We start from the raw sequence: 17252 nt of genomic DNA, 5'->3' as shown, positions 1-17252 counted from the left end.
TTGAGTCGAAAGTAATGGGTGCTGGAGCACCCACGGAGATACACGTGGGTCCGCCCCTGACTATTAACCTTCAATTATATCAAGTGAGTGATTTTAATCCTTAAACTAACAGACCCAAAAAAATCAACAGAAAGTTCACTGATAAAAGGGGCAATTTGGGTATTTCATTTTAATTCTCTCTCTTTAAAGAACAAGCTCAAGTCTTCCTTGTCTCTATCTTGAAGAACAAGCTCATCGATCTGAGCAACATTTTCAAAAAAACTAACTTGATAGGCATTGACCCTCCCTCCCTCACACCGACGAACGATAGCTCATTTGAGCTACATCTGAACAAAACACACCATATAGGCATAAGATTTCTCTCTTTGTTCGACGAACTTGAAGTCATCTAAGGTACATTTGGACAAAATTCACTTGGATCTACTGAAACATCAACAATGTATTTGTGATTCTTGGTATGTTGCTGCTCTTATTTATTTAACTCTCGTTGTCTCTTCTCGATTTTTCATAATTTTGAGCTAGGTTTTTCTATTCATAAATGGAGATTTTTTTTTTATTGAAGCATGTTGTTCAATTGTATTGCTGCAACTTTTGGCCATTTCTAAGTTACTCAAATAATTCAAAGAAAGTAAATTTATCATCCCTTTTTAATCCACTAAATGAATTGATCTCCCGATCACTACTTTTCATGTCCAAATGACAAGATATATGTGTAGTTTTCAAAGCTATTTTTCCGTTTTAATCATTTGATTGAGACTTGCAGTTTAAAACAAGCCTTAAAAAATTATTACTACTGAATTTCATAATCTTACATTTGTGTAATTGACAGCCAAAGTATTGGCAGAGAGTGGATTTGAACCACTTTACAAGCAGATTTTTACAACATATCCAATTGAGCAAGAAAACATTTGCTTGTTACCTTTCTACAATAACTAATCCTGTTGAACTTTTTATTTGTCATATGCCAAAGTGACTTTATGCAGTGATCGTCCCTATCTATTAGAGCTCCATCTGGATATATAGGAGGCTTGGAGCTACTATAAGGTAATTGATGGAGTGGATTGCAACCCACTTTTAGAATGCAATTCCATGGCACATCCACACCAAATAGATCGAGACTTCTTCGTTGTGTAGAACTAGGTTATGCAGGGAAATTTTTTTTTAAGTTTTCTATCTCTCAAGCAATAACTTTTAAATACCCAAATTGCCCCTTTTAGCAGTGAACTCTCTGTTAATTTTTTGGATCTGTTAGTTGAGGGATTAAAACCAGTCACTTGATATAATTGAAGGTTAATAGTGCTAAGGTAGATAACACAAGGACTAAAATAAGAATATAGCCTTAACACAGGGACTAAAAGTGCCGTTTTTCCTATCTAATAAATTCTAATATAAGAGAACTAAAAATGTTTTTCACTTCTAGTATATGGGTTTTAAGTAATCACCATAATCAATTTTGTATTTATAGCATTTTGAATAAAGCTAGAATACGTCCAAATTTACCTTCTTTTTAACGGAATTAATTTGAAATTACTCCCCATTATATTTTCAGATTGCTAATATTTTTGTTATTAACATATCGTCTCGTATATATATTAACACTTAATTGTGGCAAAGCTTCAGCATGAAATAGGGAGCTATCCACTCAGTCAAAATATTAGCATATTTCAAAAATCAAAATATTTAAGAAAAATAGATTTTTTTCATAAGAATCAATACATAAAAGCGTTTATATTATTTTATGGTATAAATATAACAATAATGTCAAGATGGCCGAGTTGGTCTAAGGCGCCAGTTTCAGGTACTGGTCCGAAAGGGCATGGGTTCGAATCCCATTCTTGACACCCATTCTTGACAAATCATTTTTCCCCTAATAAAATTCCTTTATATATATATTTTCTAAACTTTATAACAAAATTGATCTACCAATATTCTTAAACTTTTTGATAATTAATTCCAACATAATAAAGTGACCTGATCTAATCACATTCATATCAAATATAATACCAAAAGAAATTCAACCATTTCACCATCAAATTCAAATCTTTCCAATCATAATTTGTTCTCATTCATTATATTGCTACTTCAAAAAAAAATCATTGCAACAATAATTCAAGGTGTTCATATCAATAAGACAACAACTTTTTTCATCAAAAATATCAACATTCAATTCTTGAACATAAGCAATTTCATCATCTTCTTCTTGCTATGATGACGACGTGCAAGCTTATTCGGAGAATCGATTATATCCATGTCTGAAACAGAAGAGTATTCTGGCAGAATATTTTTCCCCGATCCACAACGACAAACTTCACATTTGACATGCTTCACAATCTTGTATGGTGTCTTAACACAATAACAAAAGATAGACAATGGACAACACACACATAATAGGCATAATGTACACATAAACTCCGCCGCGTCATTGCAGCCGCAACTGGTGGCTGATGCTGGTTCACTATGCCTAGGATTTGACATATATTGGATTTTGCACAACAAGTTCGTGCTAGCTCTTCTAATAACAGCAAGTTTTTTTTTTTTTTTTTGTCAATTATTGGGAGTGGTTGATTTTAGCAACTAATTATAATCTTCATCTAGTATATTGTTTAAGATTATTTTATATTTTTGCTACAAGACTTTTGCCATTTACTCTGTATGGAGTATATAAATTCGTTGACTCAACAGAAGTGGATTTATTTTTTTGTTAACAGAAACATGTTAGGTAATCATCTGGTATATTAATAAATAGGCACAATACATAAATGTGCCCTTTAACTTGATCGCATTTTACATTTATGCCCTCCAATTTTGGATGTGGACAAGTAGACACTTAAACTTGTATAAAGTTGAACAAATAAACACACACGTCCTACGTGGCATCCTACATGACAATTTGTGTCCTACGTATATTATGCCACATATGACTCATGTGTCTCCTTGTTCAACTTTATTCAAGTTTAAGTGTCTACTTGTGCACACCCAAAGTTGGAGGGCATAAATATATATAAAAAAAAATACATTTTTCAGTACTATAGTCGCTTAAGAAAGAAGCATGGAATATATGTTGATTCCCTCCGGGTCCGGGCGATACATTCGAAGACTTTATCCAACTCAGTTAGATATAGCCATATAGGTAAATATAAAAAATTATGATTTATAGTATTTTCATGCTTTTATTAAATAAATGAGTGTGTATATATATTCTGATGCATATCTAGTGAATTAACATATATACATGATATTTAGTTATAGATATACATTTGTATATTTTCACTATGAAGGACTAGACAAACTTTTAGATATACGTATTTTGAAGAATCGTTGTCGATGAAAGTTATGTATACAAATGATAAGAATATATACAGTGTAGCACATACATACAGTAATCCAACTCTAAATACATATACATGTTACAAATACAGGACATTATATTTCTTTATACACCCAACAATTTTTTAGTTTAACTAAATGTGTCTGTGTATGTATATCACCCGATGTATACAATGTATAAATATAACATATAAGAAAGTGATCTAACTTTGGATTCTGCTTCTTATTATTACGTTACTATTCTTTCTGAAGTGTATGCCTAATATAGAGTGATTTTAGGGGCAAAAATATTATGCCAAGTGTGTATTTTAGAAGAGAAATTGGCTACAAATGTCATTATTTGTAAGCTTAAATTACCAAACAAATATAGAGTTAAACATAGGGAGTTTTACACATATCTCATAGTGTTAAGAACTAATTACATTTTATCTCTACTCTTTTCCAAATTACAAAAATACCTTAAATTTGATGAAATCCGGGTACATCACAAAACGTACGTCTCAATTTCGGATGCCTCCCTTAATGTCTTGATACATTGCGTTTTGATTTCAGATACATCATTAACTCGTGATATATCACGTACGTTCTGATTCATCGTGTACATCTCAATACATCGCATGAAATGATGTTTCCGAAAAATAGGATAGATTAGAGATTAATGTCATTTCTATGTATAAATTTTAGGCTTAAGTCATATGCGATCCCTTAAAGTTGTCCGCATAATTCACTTAGACACCTCAACTAAAATTTGTACCTATTGAATACTTATATGTATGGGCTTTAGAAACTGGGCTCATCCAGTTCATAAGCTCAGTACCCTTGAGCTATATTTAAAGATGAGCAACTTTCACATAATATTCATATTTATATGTTATAGTTATAGTTTGCATAGTTGCGCTCCATAACAAATTTTATGTTTGCTATGGAGCTTTTGATTTGTATAATTCGCTAGATACATTCAATTTTATACAAATTGTTCAGTTTTGTATAAATTCATTTATACATTTGTAATTTGTATAATAAGATTTGTATTTGTATAATTATAAGTGTATAAGACGAAAATATATGTATTTGTATTTGTATATACACTTTCTCTCGCTTTATATAAACACAAACGCATTTTATACCGAAATGTATAAATGACTAATTGTATACCGAATTAGATGGCAAAAAAAAAGGATGTTTGCTGCGAATTACAAATAAAATAAACTATGACTATAGCATTTAATTTGAATTAATAGTTTGTTATTTCATACAATTTTCCGTTTAAAGATTGGAGTTTGAGAATTGTGAGATATGTTTTCCAATTTCCACATGACTAAAAACTACCTCTAACGTCAACCTAATATAATAATTATGCGAATTAGTATATCACAATATAAGGAAAGTTACTGAGAGGTCGATCCAAAATAATTGTATTATATCTAAAAAGTATATATAATTATGCATATATTTTATATATTAATATACAAAAATATACCTTTATTATTCATCATTTTGATGAGAGGTTGTTTATGTAAAAAAAAAATAAAAAAAAAATAATATATATATATATATATAAACAACCTCTCATCAAAATGATAGATAATAAAGGTATATTTTTGTATCGGATCCCTTCTATAACTAGCAAAAATTCTGTCACTTTTCTAATTTTGCAACTTTTAAATTTCAAAATTTAACATGACATATTTAAAATCATACGAGTAAAGAATATATTGCTACATATAATATACATTATTTAATTTAAGACCACACAATTCTAACTTCGCAATGGAGAACCAAAAAATAAATAGTCAATTGAGAATTGTTGAGAATCTGAACATTACTACCATTGGAGAGAAATTGGAAAGAGAAAAGTAGAATAATAACAAAGTGAAATGAATTGTATTTGCATTAGCAGGGATTTGGTTATAGATTTTAAATATTTTTATTTCATTTAAAATTATAAAGTTAAATTTTATTAATTTATATATTTTTTTAAAAATAATATTCATATTTGATTGTATTTAAGTACGAGTAAAAAGTGAGTGGGAAACAAGTTGTATAAATTTTTATTTAAAATACAACATCAAAGCCGAATTTAATTTTTTTATGATAAAATATTTAGAAAAAGGTGAAAACTAAGATTTATTGCCAAACGGTTCCTTAACGTTTAACCTAAAAAAGGCAAAAATGGCATCAAACTCAGAAAATATCTCGTCCAAAAAAGGCAGTCTGTTTGGACAGTATTGTGGGGACAACCACTCTAATTGCTGCCACTGCCAAATGAACAGCAATTGTTGGACCATTTTTCGAGGCACTCAAAGAATCATCACAACTACTTTTTATATTTTAAAAAATAATTTCTAATTTTAAATTTTTAGTTTATTAGTAATAAGATATATTATTACATAATTATATAATTTATTTTAAATTATCTATTTAAAAGGTCTTTTCTTTTTTGATATATATTATGTCCACTTAAAACAGTTTTTCATGAATTAATGAATTTTCTTATTTTTTCACGAGATCTGATATCAATATTGGAGACCGACTAATCTAGGTTCATACCGGATAGGGATCCATTTAGTAGTAACTATTTTTGTAGACTACACACAAGTCCACATACTAAACGTTTAATGCAAAGAAATTATAACTTAAGATATAAAGGAAAAGTAAATTAGTCAAAAGAATTTAGATAAATTTTTATAAAAGAACATATAAAAAATAATACGATAAATAGTTTGAAACAGAAGGAGCATGCAGCAATTTTTCAGTAGCGAAAAAAAGAAATGTTAATAATGGTTTGTTAGTGGGAAGAAAGGGATAATGGTTTGACATGTCTAACAGTAGATATTGATTACTTCTTCTATCTTGAATAATAATAAAGAAAGACCACTGAAAATGCATACAAATTTTCAACCACCACTTTTATAAAAGAGATGATATATAATACTGTTTTTGAGAATTAAGTCACAGAAATGGCATGTCACTATCACAGATTTAGAAGTTTGTTTTTCTGAGAATATAAGCTGGAAAAAAAAAAAAGTAAGACGCCGAAAACACAGTAATATATAAACATTTTTAGCATATTTATGAATTTGGTAATATTTAAATTACGTATTATTTTTAGAGAAAATTAGTTGATACGATGGTGGTACTTATGAAAAATTTCAAAGCACAGCAACATTATGTGTTATTATAGTAAATATACAATAATAACAACTACTTGTGTATTTAAATATTCTAACAATTTCTGTTTAAAACATATACAAGTAAAATCTAATATTGTATTGCATAATTTTTTTCTTCAAAAAAGGACAACTTATTTAAATTACTGCGTGAGTATTTTGCCAAAGGAGAAAAACATGTCCCCATCCCACATATATGTCTATTACTTTTACTGATTTTAATAAATAGGTAGTGGGCAGTCTAACCCCACGCTTGAGTAGAAATAAAAAGACATATCATAGGGTAGAGTAGTGATGAAATTATTTCATCCTTAATTAAAGATATCGAGTTTGAATTTTGGGTACAAAAAAGTTTAGGGAAAATTGTATATAATAGCAAATTATTAATTCAAATTAAATGCTATAAATATACTTTGATTTAATTGTACCCTATAGCAAACTATTGCTATTTTTGCCACTCTCCCTGGTGGAATCTCGCTCGCCACTCTCGTTTGGTGGCAGTCTCGCTCGCCTCTCTCGCTTTTTATACGAACACAAATGTATAAAATGTATTTGTGTTTGTATAAAGCGAGAGGAAATTGTATATATACATATATTTTCGTTCCCCTCTCTCCCCTCTCCCAGATCTCATCTCGCCACTCTCCCAAATCTCGCTCACCACCCTCACCTCTCTCGCTTATACAAACAGAAACGAGATGTATAAATTGCGATTCTGTTTGTATAAAGTGAGAGAAAATTGTATATACGCATGCAAATACATATATCTTCGTCTTATACACTTATAATTATACAATACAAATATTTCCCTGCCTAATTTTCTTTTGCCTTTCTCTCTTTCTCGTTTTATACATACACAGATTATACAATTGATCTTTTGTATACAACTGCTTTCTTTTGTATATGTATAGCGAATTATACAACTGCCTTCTTTGTATATGTATAGCGAATTATACAACTATTTTTTTGTATATGTATAGCGAATTATACATATATATGTTTGCTATGGAGCGCAATTATGCAAACTTTGCTATAGCATACAAACATGAATTTTGTGTTTGCTATATGTGAAAGTAGCTCAAAAAATTATGTTAAAAGCATCACCTCCAAATAGACCTTGCAATACATGATTCAAATTTAATAGAAACTCTAAAAAAAAACACATATCATAAAAGCACACTTCCAAGTTCTAACAGTAATTGCGGCTTTTATCCCGTCCCCTTATTTTTCTCTAAACCAAAATTTAATTGAATCAAATTCTATTCCAAATACTCAAATATCGTCGGCGGAGCTGGCTATATATATATAAAAAAAAATAAAAAAAATTAAAATCTCTTATAAATATTGGATTTTCATGGAGACTAAAAAATATATTAAGTAAGAATTGATCCCTTGTCTTTTAGGTTAAGAATTCAACTTTCAACCAAGTGTAATATTTAGCTTTCTTATAATATGGGTGTCAGAAGATAATATTATATATATCAATTTCATAAAATATATACATAAAATATCTAATTTTACGGAGAGACCACCCGTTCAGGTGCACCATAATTTAGGCTACAATTTTTTTCACGATAAGAAACTGCTATAGAGATATTTTTTTTTCAAGATATGTATTGAAGTAAATAGTTAGTTCATTAAGAAATGCGTCCAAACTAAACACATTACTTATTTTGAAAGGGAGAATATATATCCTGAATCTTTTCATTGGGACCATGAAATGTTATCCTATATAAAGCCACTAAGCAATCGACAACTAGATCAACTATCGATCGACAACTAGATCAACTTTCGTTTTCGTCCACAATAAATTTTCTTTATCAATATGCATGTACAGAATCAACAAAAGTCCAGATATTTATATATAGACGATAATATACATTGTTCTTTACCATATTTTATCATATTTTAATTTTATATATATTCCATTTTTTGATATCTTTAGATGTTGGCAGAAAAAGTTTCACACCCTAGTTGTAGTTAAGATTGTTCTATGTACCACTTTGCAACAAAGTTAATATATATAGTCCCATCAAAGTTCAAAATTGACAAAATTGGAAATACTTATGCATCAGTATCAATTCTCATGGCCCACTATATGGGGTAAAGATGATTGAATTAAGCTGTAGGGTTTTGACACGTTAATTTAGAATATAGTTTTTTTTTTTTTTCCAAAGAGTATATGATATATCGTTCATATTTATTAGTACTATATATTATCAACGGTCCACCGCCCCATTTACATGTCCCCATATTGATCACTACTTTTAATGTAAATGGGCTTCAATTGGATGGATAAGACATGTGTGTCGATGATTGCTTTGACATTTCTGGCTTAGGTTCTCCATGTTTCTTGGCAACTTGCACTACTTTGCTTTCTATGGTTATTGTTGAGTTCATATCGGTGGAGCGAGAAAAAATTGAACTCTTTATATGGTCATGATTAATTTTAATTTACTTATGAGTTAGTTTTTTTTTTTAAAAAAAAAATAATTAGGTTCAAGGTTTATTCTATATAGTATTAGAGTCAGACTCATCACAATATATTGTTTATCGATGTTGGGCTCCATTAAGGGCAGCTCAAATATATGAATGGCCTAAAACAAAATTTGAATGAAGGCCTTAAATTTTATTTTAATAAATTAAGAAGTTTACTATAATCAATTCATTTAATATTTCTTGAGACATAGTATTCTACATTTGTCAAACATCTATTAATTCTTTAATTCCTCATATATGAAAATTTTATATTTCTACAAATAATACTCAATATTATTCATAAAATATATTTATAATCTATTATTGTTTTTAAAAAAATGAACTCCTTAAATTTGGAGGCCTAAGACAATTGCCTTATTTTTTTAGTCTGTTGAGCCACTCCTGGGCCACATATTAAATTGCCCTTACTCCAGATATTCAGCCTTGGACGTGAGACAGCGTAATGAGTCCCACATCACTGGATAAGGAGAATTTAAACTCTTTATATGGTTTCTACAATCTCTCCTTATAAATTAGTAGTTTTTTTTTGGGTTGAATTAGTTTCAAGTTCGAGCTATTAATGTGTAAAGTGAGGGATAACCATTGATAGATAATTTACTCTCTAGTGCTTTAAAACAACACCATAATTAAACATACAATAGTACGTAGGACATCTAGTTCGTGAGATATTTGAGCAATATTTTTATATAAGTTCTGCAAAATTTGTGATGTTAATAGGTATACAATCATTGTTTTTGTTACTGTATATGGTAAGTTTGTAGGATGTGGAAAGGGTAATTTCTAGTGGTTCCTCTATTTGGGACATCAAATGTCATGTCAAAATTTGAAGTATTGACTATATAAAAACATGATCAAGAGTTCTAAACTTATAACATAATTAAACAATAATTGTAACACGAGTAGCATATCAATTAGGTGGGATATCTGAAACAAATATTACATAATATAAAAAGATCATCATAGAGATAAAACACAAATCTTAATAGTCGTCTACTTTTATTAGGGACCAATACATTTTTTTGGATTTTACTTAAGGCTCTCCTAGAGTAAAGAATTTTTATAGCAGTGTTGTCCCTAGTTTATTTGCCTCTTTGTAGACATCGCTGAGCCTTTACTTGTTGAGTGACTATACCCTTTTTTTTCCTTTTTCTGGCCGTGTTGTCCGAATCAGCTTTTGCGCACCTTAACTGATTTCACGGAATACTTGTCATCTCCTACTAGGAACATGTACCATGTAAATGGTAATAACTTTGAGCACCAAGACTAGAACAAATGAAAAGATTTACCGAGTGTTTTTGTCTTCGCGAGATCTCATTACTCTCAACCACTTCATTGACCACTATGCCAAACGTAATCCTTGGATGCCGAGTGACTAAACTTACAATATCTTACATGAAAAATATTATGTACAAGACTTAAAAGGGGTAAAAGTTTCTTAGAATTTATAACCCTAGTATGTAATACACTAATTACATATAATCTATTTAAAATACTCACGATGTTTCGTCTGGCAATCTTTTATATCAGTATAGATATCGAATAACTTTGTTAGAAGAAGAAAAAAAAGGTCATTAGCTTCCAAGATAAATATAGGTCAAAGCCTCCAACAAGTTGATAAAGGAAATAAGTAGGAAATTAAGTGATAGCATGCATTGCCAAAAGATAGAAAGGTATGTCAGAATAATTATTGAAGAGTTGAAGTCTTAATATAATGTAGGTCGCTATACCATAGAATGCACATGCTTTGTTGCAGGCTACCATCTCTCCACCCACCCACCCCCCACACCCAACTTGTTGCCTTCTTTAAAGATATTTACACAGGATTTGTTATGCACCTTATCTTCATCTTTCTAAAAACAATTCACTCATACTCCAATAACATACTCCCTCCGTCCCTTTTTAGTTGTCCACTTTAGAAATGACACACAGATTAAGACAACAATGATTAGCACAGTGAAGTTACAATTTTACCCTTATGACAACTTTTCACTTCAAAATTACAACCACTTATTTGAATTCAAGTGAAATAAATTGGAGGGAAACAACATACACTTTTACAATTTTCAAGAAGTGTAAATAAGGGTATAATAGGAAAAAATTTGTTGTCCTTTCTTGATTTGTCAAAATGGACAACTAAATAGGGACAACTAAAAAAGGAAATATGGACAAGTAAATAGGGACGGAGGGAGTATTCAGTATAATTTTATAAGTGAAGTTTGAGAAGGGAAAGACGTATGTACGTAAACAATTACCCTTATCTTTATAGAATAGAATGATTATTTCTGATAAGACAATATAAAAGTTCTTTTAGAAACTCCCTTTGTTTCGATTTGTTAGTATACTTCTAATCTTAAACAAAAGATATGTATCACATATCAAGATTCTTTAATCTTATGATCTTAAACATACACGTCATATGAAATTTGAAACAAATTAAAAAAGAATGTAAGACAAATAAATTAAAATAGAGGGAATAATATTTTATTTTAAAAATATAATCCGTTTTAGTTGTGATAGAGTGGTTAAAGTTCCATATTGATTAGGAAATAGACAGACGATCTGCTAATTACGGTATGGATTTGAACAATCCTCTTTTCATAAGCTAGCTTTTTGAGGTTGAGTTATACCGTGAAAAAGGGCATGAATCAGGGGCGGAGCCATTATAAAGAATTTGGGGATTCTAAATTTCCTTTAGATCTGTCAATCAATTTTGTTAGGGGTTCACAAACTAATATACATATATATTTAATTAATTTTCTAGTACAAATAGAAGGTCTACAAAAAAGCTAATAGATTCATCTGAACTCACGAAACTCCACCTAGCTCCACCTCTTGCATGAATGATGAAAAAAGAAGGGGAAATGGTGTGACAAATCTTGAAAGATATGGAAAATTGGAAGGGGGCACGAGTTGATGTAAAATGAAGAAAATGATTTTTTGTTTTAGCAGGAGAAAAGGAAGTTGTGGGAGGTGAATTGTTCAACTTGAAGTGTACTCACCAATTAAAATCAAAACTCAGAAGATACTGATAACAACCAAGATCTTGAATGATTGGAAAATATGATACTATCCTTCCATTCATGTCAGTCCACTATTTTACTTTACTCTAACTAATTTATTACTGCGCCGCACTTTGTTTTTTTACCTCCCCTTGTAGGAATTCTCAAACGGAAAATATTGTTATACTATGAAATTAGAGTTGATTTAGGCTATATATGTAGCCATTTCAACCAATGAAAAAAAATTGTCAATATTTTTCAATATCAAATGCTATTAGGTAGTTGAATGACTTCTCTCTTCCTAATTAGAATATTTATTGATTTCGAGTCTTTAATTTAGATAATACTCTCTTTACTTCACGAAGATAGATATATAATGTGTATATCCTATTTTCTCCAAATCCACTTTTCAGACCACACTAGTAATGCTATTGTTATTATTGTAGATTATAGTAAAGAAGAATTTTATTAGGTAAATAAACAAATCATTAGAGAAACAAACAAAAGTATAAATTTGATTAGAATTAAGCAAATTGGATTATAACTCATTATTTACTCTATTTTAATCTCATCTATTTCAATCCATTTTAACCTTACTTAATTTAATATAATCCGGCCATTTGACATCCCAATGTAGAATGTCAAATTAGCGGTTAATTGAGTTGCGTTAAGACTTGTTCAAAAGTTATTTGGGTTGAAATAGATTGGACAAAATAAGCGAAAAATTGGGACACAATTCAATTTTTCCAAACTTAAAATTCTTTATTTATTTTAATGTATATTAAATAACAAAAATATTTTTAAAATATTAAAACAAAATTTTCTGATGAATTAATCAGAACTCCATAGTTAAAAAAGACAATTAGTTGACTTTTTTTATCTTATAATTAACAATGAAAAACAGGGGAGCCTCTTGTTTCTTCCATTCAAGGGGATGGAGTGAAGGTAAATGAGATGACAAAAAATCAATGGCCATTTTAAGACAAAAAGAAATTAGGCAGTCACACCAAATTAATATAAGTTGTTTTGATTAAGTGCTTTAATAAAGAAAAAATATGTGTTAATTAATTACAATTAAATATAAGGACTTTCTATTGAAATATAAGATATGCATGCATTGACTTATTATGAATAAAAATAAGTTTTTATTATAATTTTTCTTCAATTTTCTTTAAAAAAATAGTAAGAATTTTAGTAAATCATCTTATTATTAAGAATAAAATGAAAAATACAAATATAGAATCTATTATTAATTTTTAAAACACACTAAAAAAATATCACTTAAAATAGGATAAGTAAAGGGAGGAATTTCCCATCTCACCATAGTAGTAGCATGTATAAGAAGAGGCAAAGGTCCATCTATTGCATCAAAAAACCATACAAGAAAGGTTCCTGAGTGAATTTAGCACAACACTCTACAACAAAAATAACTTTTAGCGATAATAAATAGACACATTAATAAAGAGTGCTAAAGTCTTTAACCGCATTAGTTAAGTGCATTAGATTCAATGTCGCTAAAGACTTTAGGGATATATACAAAAGAGTGCTAATTGCTGCTAAAAATACATATTTAACGGCAATTGAGCTATTGCCATTAATTAATTACCGCTAAAGATCATTTTTTATGTAGTGACATGACAAATAGGAAAACATCGCAGAAAGTATTTTAAAAAATTGACCTTATTATTACGATAAATCAAGTTATTAAATATTTTGAATAAATTTCTAATCTTTGTTATCCAATAAAAACCTAAAATTCTTAATAATAAACCAAAATTCCTTATACGATTAGTTACAAAATGCTTTTTGAGTACACATATATATAGTCAAACTAATCAATATCCATATAAATTGATTTAAATATCACAATTAATAAAGAAAATTAATTTCTAAACTCAAATAAGCGACGGTAATATGCTACAATGCATGATTTAGTTTTTGATTTTTCATTCAATATCACATTCATTTTAAAATTCAATTAAAATATACATTTACTATAAATTTTTTACCTTCTAAACCAGTTCATGTTCAAGAACTCGAAAGGTGAAGGTGAACATGGAAACCACCAAATCATGTTGTTTTATGGAAAATTTGAGATTTTATCTCATGATAAGAAATCAGCGTGAAATTTCATATCACGATTGTATTTCCAAACGCGTACTAATTCATATGAGTGGAGTTTGTTAAGAAGTTAAGAGTGGATGTTGTTGTCCTTTTACCTAAACACTAGTCGTGAAAAACTGTTATAACAAAATGGGGATAGTACCGTTTTCTTTTCTTTATTTACCAATAATAACCTTTCCCTGAATCTTCACTTCCTTGCTCCTATTTTTTCCTATAAAAAGACCCCTCACTACTGCTACAACTCAATAGGTTAAACCCCCAAATATCTATCTATCTATCTATATAATATTTCTTCTCTAGCCCCAAATATAGCCCTAACACCCTTTCTCTTCCCCCAAACCCAAAAGTTTGTTTACTTCTTTGTATTTGATTTTTAGGTTATATAATTGAAATTGATAGGAAGAAAGGTTGGTGATAATTGTTGACAGAAGATAGAGAGCACTAATGATGATATGCTAATTTCATTCAATTTGGGCAGCAAAAGCATCAAACTTCATTTGTGCTCTCTATGCTTCTGTCATCACCTTCGCCCTCTTTCGTTTTTTTTCTTCGTATGTATATATAATATATAGTCAAATACATACACAAATCTGTGCAAAAGAAGAAGCTAGGTTGTGTGTATAGGTTTTCGAAGCGAAAATTATTATATAGAGTGTTAATTCTATGGGTCATGAATTTGTATGATTGTGAAGACTACTTTTGATGTTATTTCTTGCTTGGCAATTTTGTCGATTAGATCTGAAAGTGTTGTTAGATTGCTCAATTACTAACACTATTTTGTGAGTTAAATTATGCCTTTGCAGCTATTGATAGACGATCCATACCTAATTTTGTGATTTTAGTTATGTGTATGCCTTTGCAGCTGTTGGTAGACGATCCAAATCTCCAGGGACTCAACGAAGGATACTTCATGTTGTTATTAAGCAATGTAATTAACCCTCTACTCTTTCTCTTAATTATACTCTTTGAATGGTAGTTTAAAGTAATCACAGTTGGTTTAGTTATTTGGATTATGTAATCCTCTTTGAAGCTCGACAAATAGTTTAAACAAAAGTGTTAAACTTTTACTTAGCTTGTTTGCCTTGAGAGATTAACTACTTACTATGTCTTAATTTTTTCCTAAAGATTGGATTAAGTTTATGCTTTGTCTACACTATGTTGTTTGGACTCTCCAAAAATGTTATCTAATCTCATCGGATTCTCCAAAAATGGACTATTTTTTAGTATGCAACACACATAGTTTGTGAATATTTTTGAAGAGTCCGAGCAATATAACTTTTACATTTCTTTTGATGGATATGTACTCTAAACAAATAGGTACCATTCGTTCTATGGCATATGATAATAGAACTTTGTAGGGCTAAAAGATCATGTCATGTTTAGGAGTTAATATATTCACATGTTACACCAAACATAAATATGGTGTGACAAACTGGAAAAACTTTATCTCTGAATAATTAGTTAATCATAGTTTTATGGTTATAATCACATGGAAAGTGTTTCTTCATCATTAGAGTTATAAATTGCTCAAGATATGTAGAGATAAAAGTGTAGTTAAAAAACTAAACTAAAGAAAGAAGGCAAAAGAACGGAAGAATTCAACATATTTTTGGATAAAAAAGTTAAAAACAAGGGCCAAAATCTTCAATTTATGTCTATTCCATTCCTAGTTAGAGATAGTATTTAATGTCATTCAAAATAGATAATTATATATTCACACCCATATAATTGGTAAACTTAAATTGATTTTCAAAATGTTTTGTATCTTCTCTCAAGTCTTTTATACATTTATTGTGATATATATTATGTTAGTTGTGTTATTTCTCATCATTCTAATAAAAAAAACATTAGAGATGTGACATTATATAAATAGGGGAAGATGCACATTATTTTGTGTGAGAAAGTTCATAAGTACTTTGTAATTGGAATATCACTAGTATATATGGATGTTACTCAACTTGGTCTTTGTGTGTTTTAATAATAATTTTGAACATTCCCAAGACATGCAGTACACAGTGGCAGAACCAAAAGTTCTGATGAAAAAACATATATTTCCAAGGAGTCTCATAAGTAACACTTAATTTACAAGTAATTTGTTTTGATAAGAATGTTTATTGGTGTAGAAGATTGGAGGTATACAGTAAGGGACTAATGAAACTGAATTATAATAATAATCATTTCAATTGATAATCTATGAATTAATTCATATTGTCATTACAACATGGAAAATTTTACAAATGATTTCAAGTTTTCACATACAAAACTTTGAACTTTGTTTTCATGTCCATCTTGTTTCAATAAGGGGAAATAAATAATCTTTTTTTTTTTGAGATATGGGTAACTTAAGGGGAAATAAATAATCTTTTTGGAAGGCATTTCAGCAAGAGGACTAAAAACACAAATTTTAACTTCAAAATACTCCTTTTCAACATCAATTTTAAATACTATTTTTCTTTTAAAAAATATCAACCAAATAATTTCCTGAACTTCTACAAAGGAGAAGGTTTAAATTGTAGTTCCTTCGTTTCAAAATAAGTGGTGTTTTGGCCTGTTTATTTTGTTTTGATAGGAATTGATTTTATTCTTATAAAATTACTCTTGTTTTAATACATGGAATTGTACATCATTATAGAATCACTTATTCTTCAAGGCATTTAATTAGGGGTAAGTAGTAAAATACTCTTTATCTTATATGAATGAGTAGTTTCTTCAAGAATCAATATGTTCAAGCTAAAAACACCATTTATAAGTACTCTTTATTCTTTTCAATTACGAAATTCTCTGTGTTCAGCAGGTTCAATCTTGATCTGCACTATAATTATTATTATTGAGATTGTTTATATCACATTATTTTATTTTAGAGAAGCTAGTTAGGTACCTGATTTCTTAACTAAACTAATGTCCTCAACTATTTTTCCCTATAGAGAAGGTGAAAAAAAAAGGATCATTTCAACTAGATATGACAAAAGTAAACTTTTTTTCGTTAGTTAATAATATAATTGATAGATATGAAATTGATCATTTATAAAAATATATATCTTCCATAACATTTTTCGAAGACTGAATGTCTCAGTCTTGGATGTTTATATTTTTGGAGATTATAAGTTTTATGTTCCCTTCTTTTCTTTGTTCTTTT

At 29.2% G+C, this 17252-nt stretch overlaps 1 non-coding gene across 1 annotated transcript; it reads left to right on the top strand.

Annotated features, from left to right (window-relative positions):
• The first annotated feature begins 1760 nt into the window (after positions 1–1760).
• Positions 1761–1841, top strand: TRNAL-CAG (transfer RNA leucine (anticodon CAG)). The gene has a single exon. It is a non-coding gene; the product is annotated as a tRNA-Leu (tRNA).
• Positions 1842–17252: the final 15411 nt, after the last annotated feature.

Source organism: Solanum verrucosum, unplaced genomic scaffold, assembly GCF_900185275.1.
Source record: "Solanum verrucosum unplaced genomic scaffold, falcon-dt-bn FXZP01000102.1, whole genome shotgun sequence".
Taxonomy (NCBI): Eukaryota; Viridiplantae; Streptophyta; class Magnoliopsida; order Solanales; family Solanaceae; genus Solanum; species Solanum verrucosum.
This window is presented reverse-complemented; position numbering and strand designations above follow the sequence as displayed.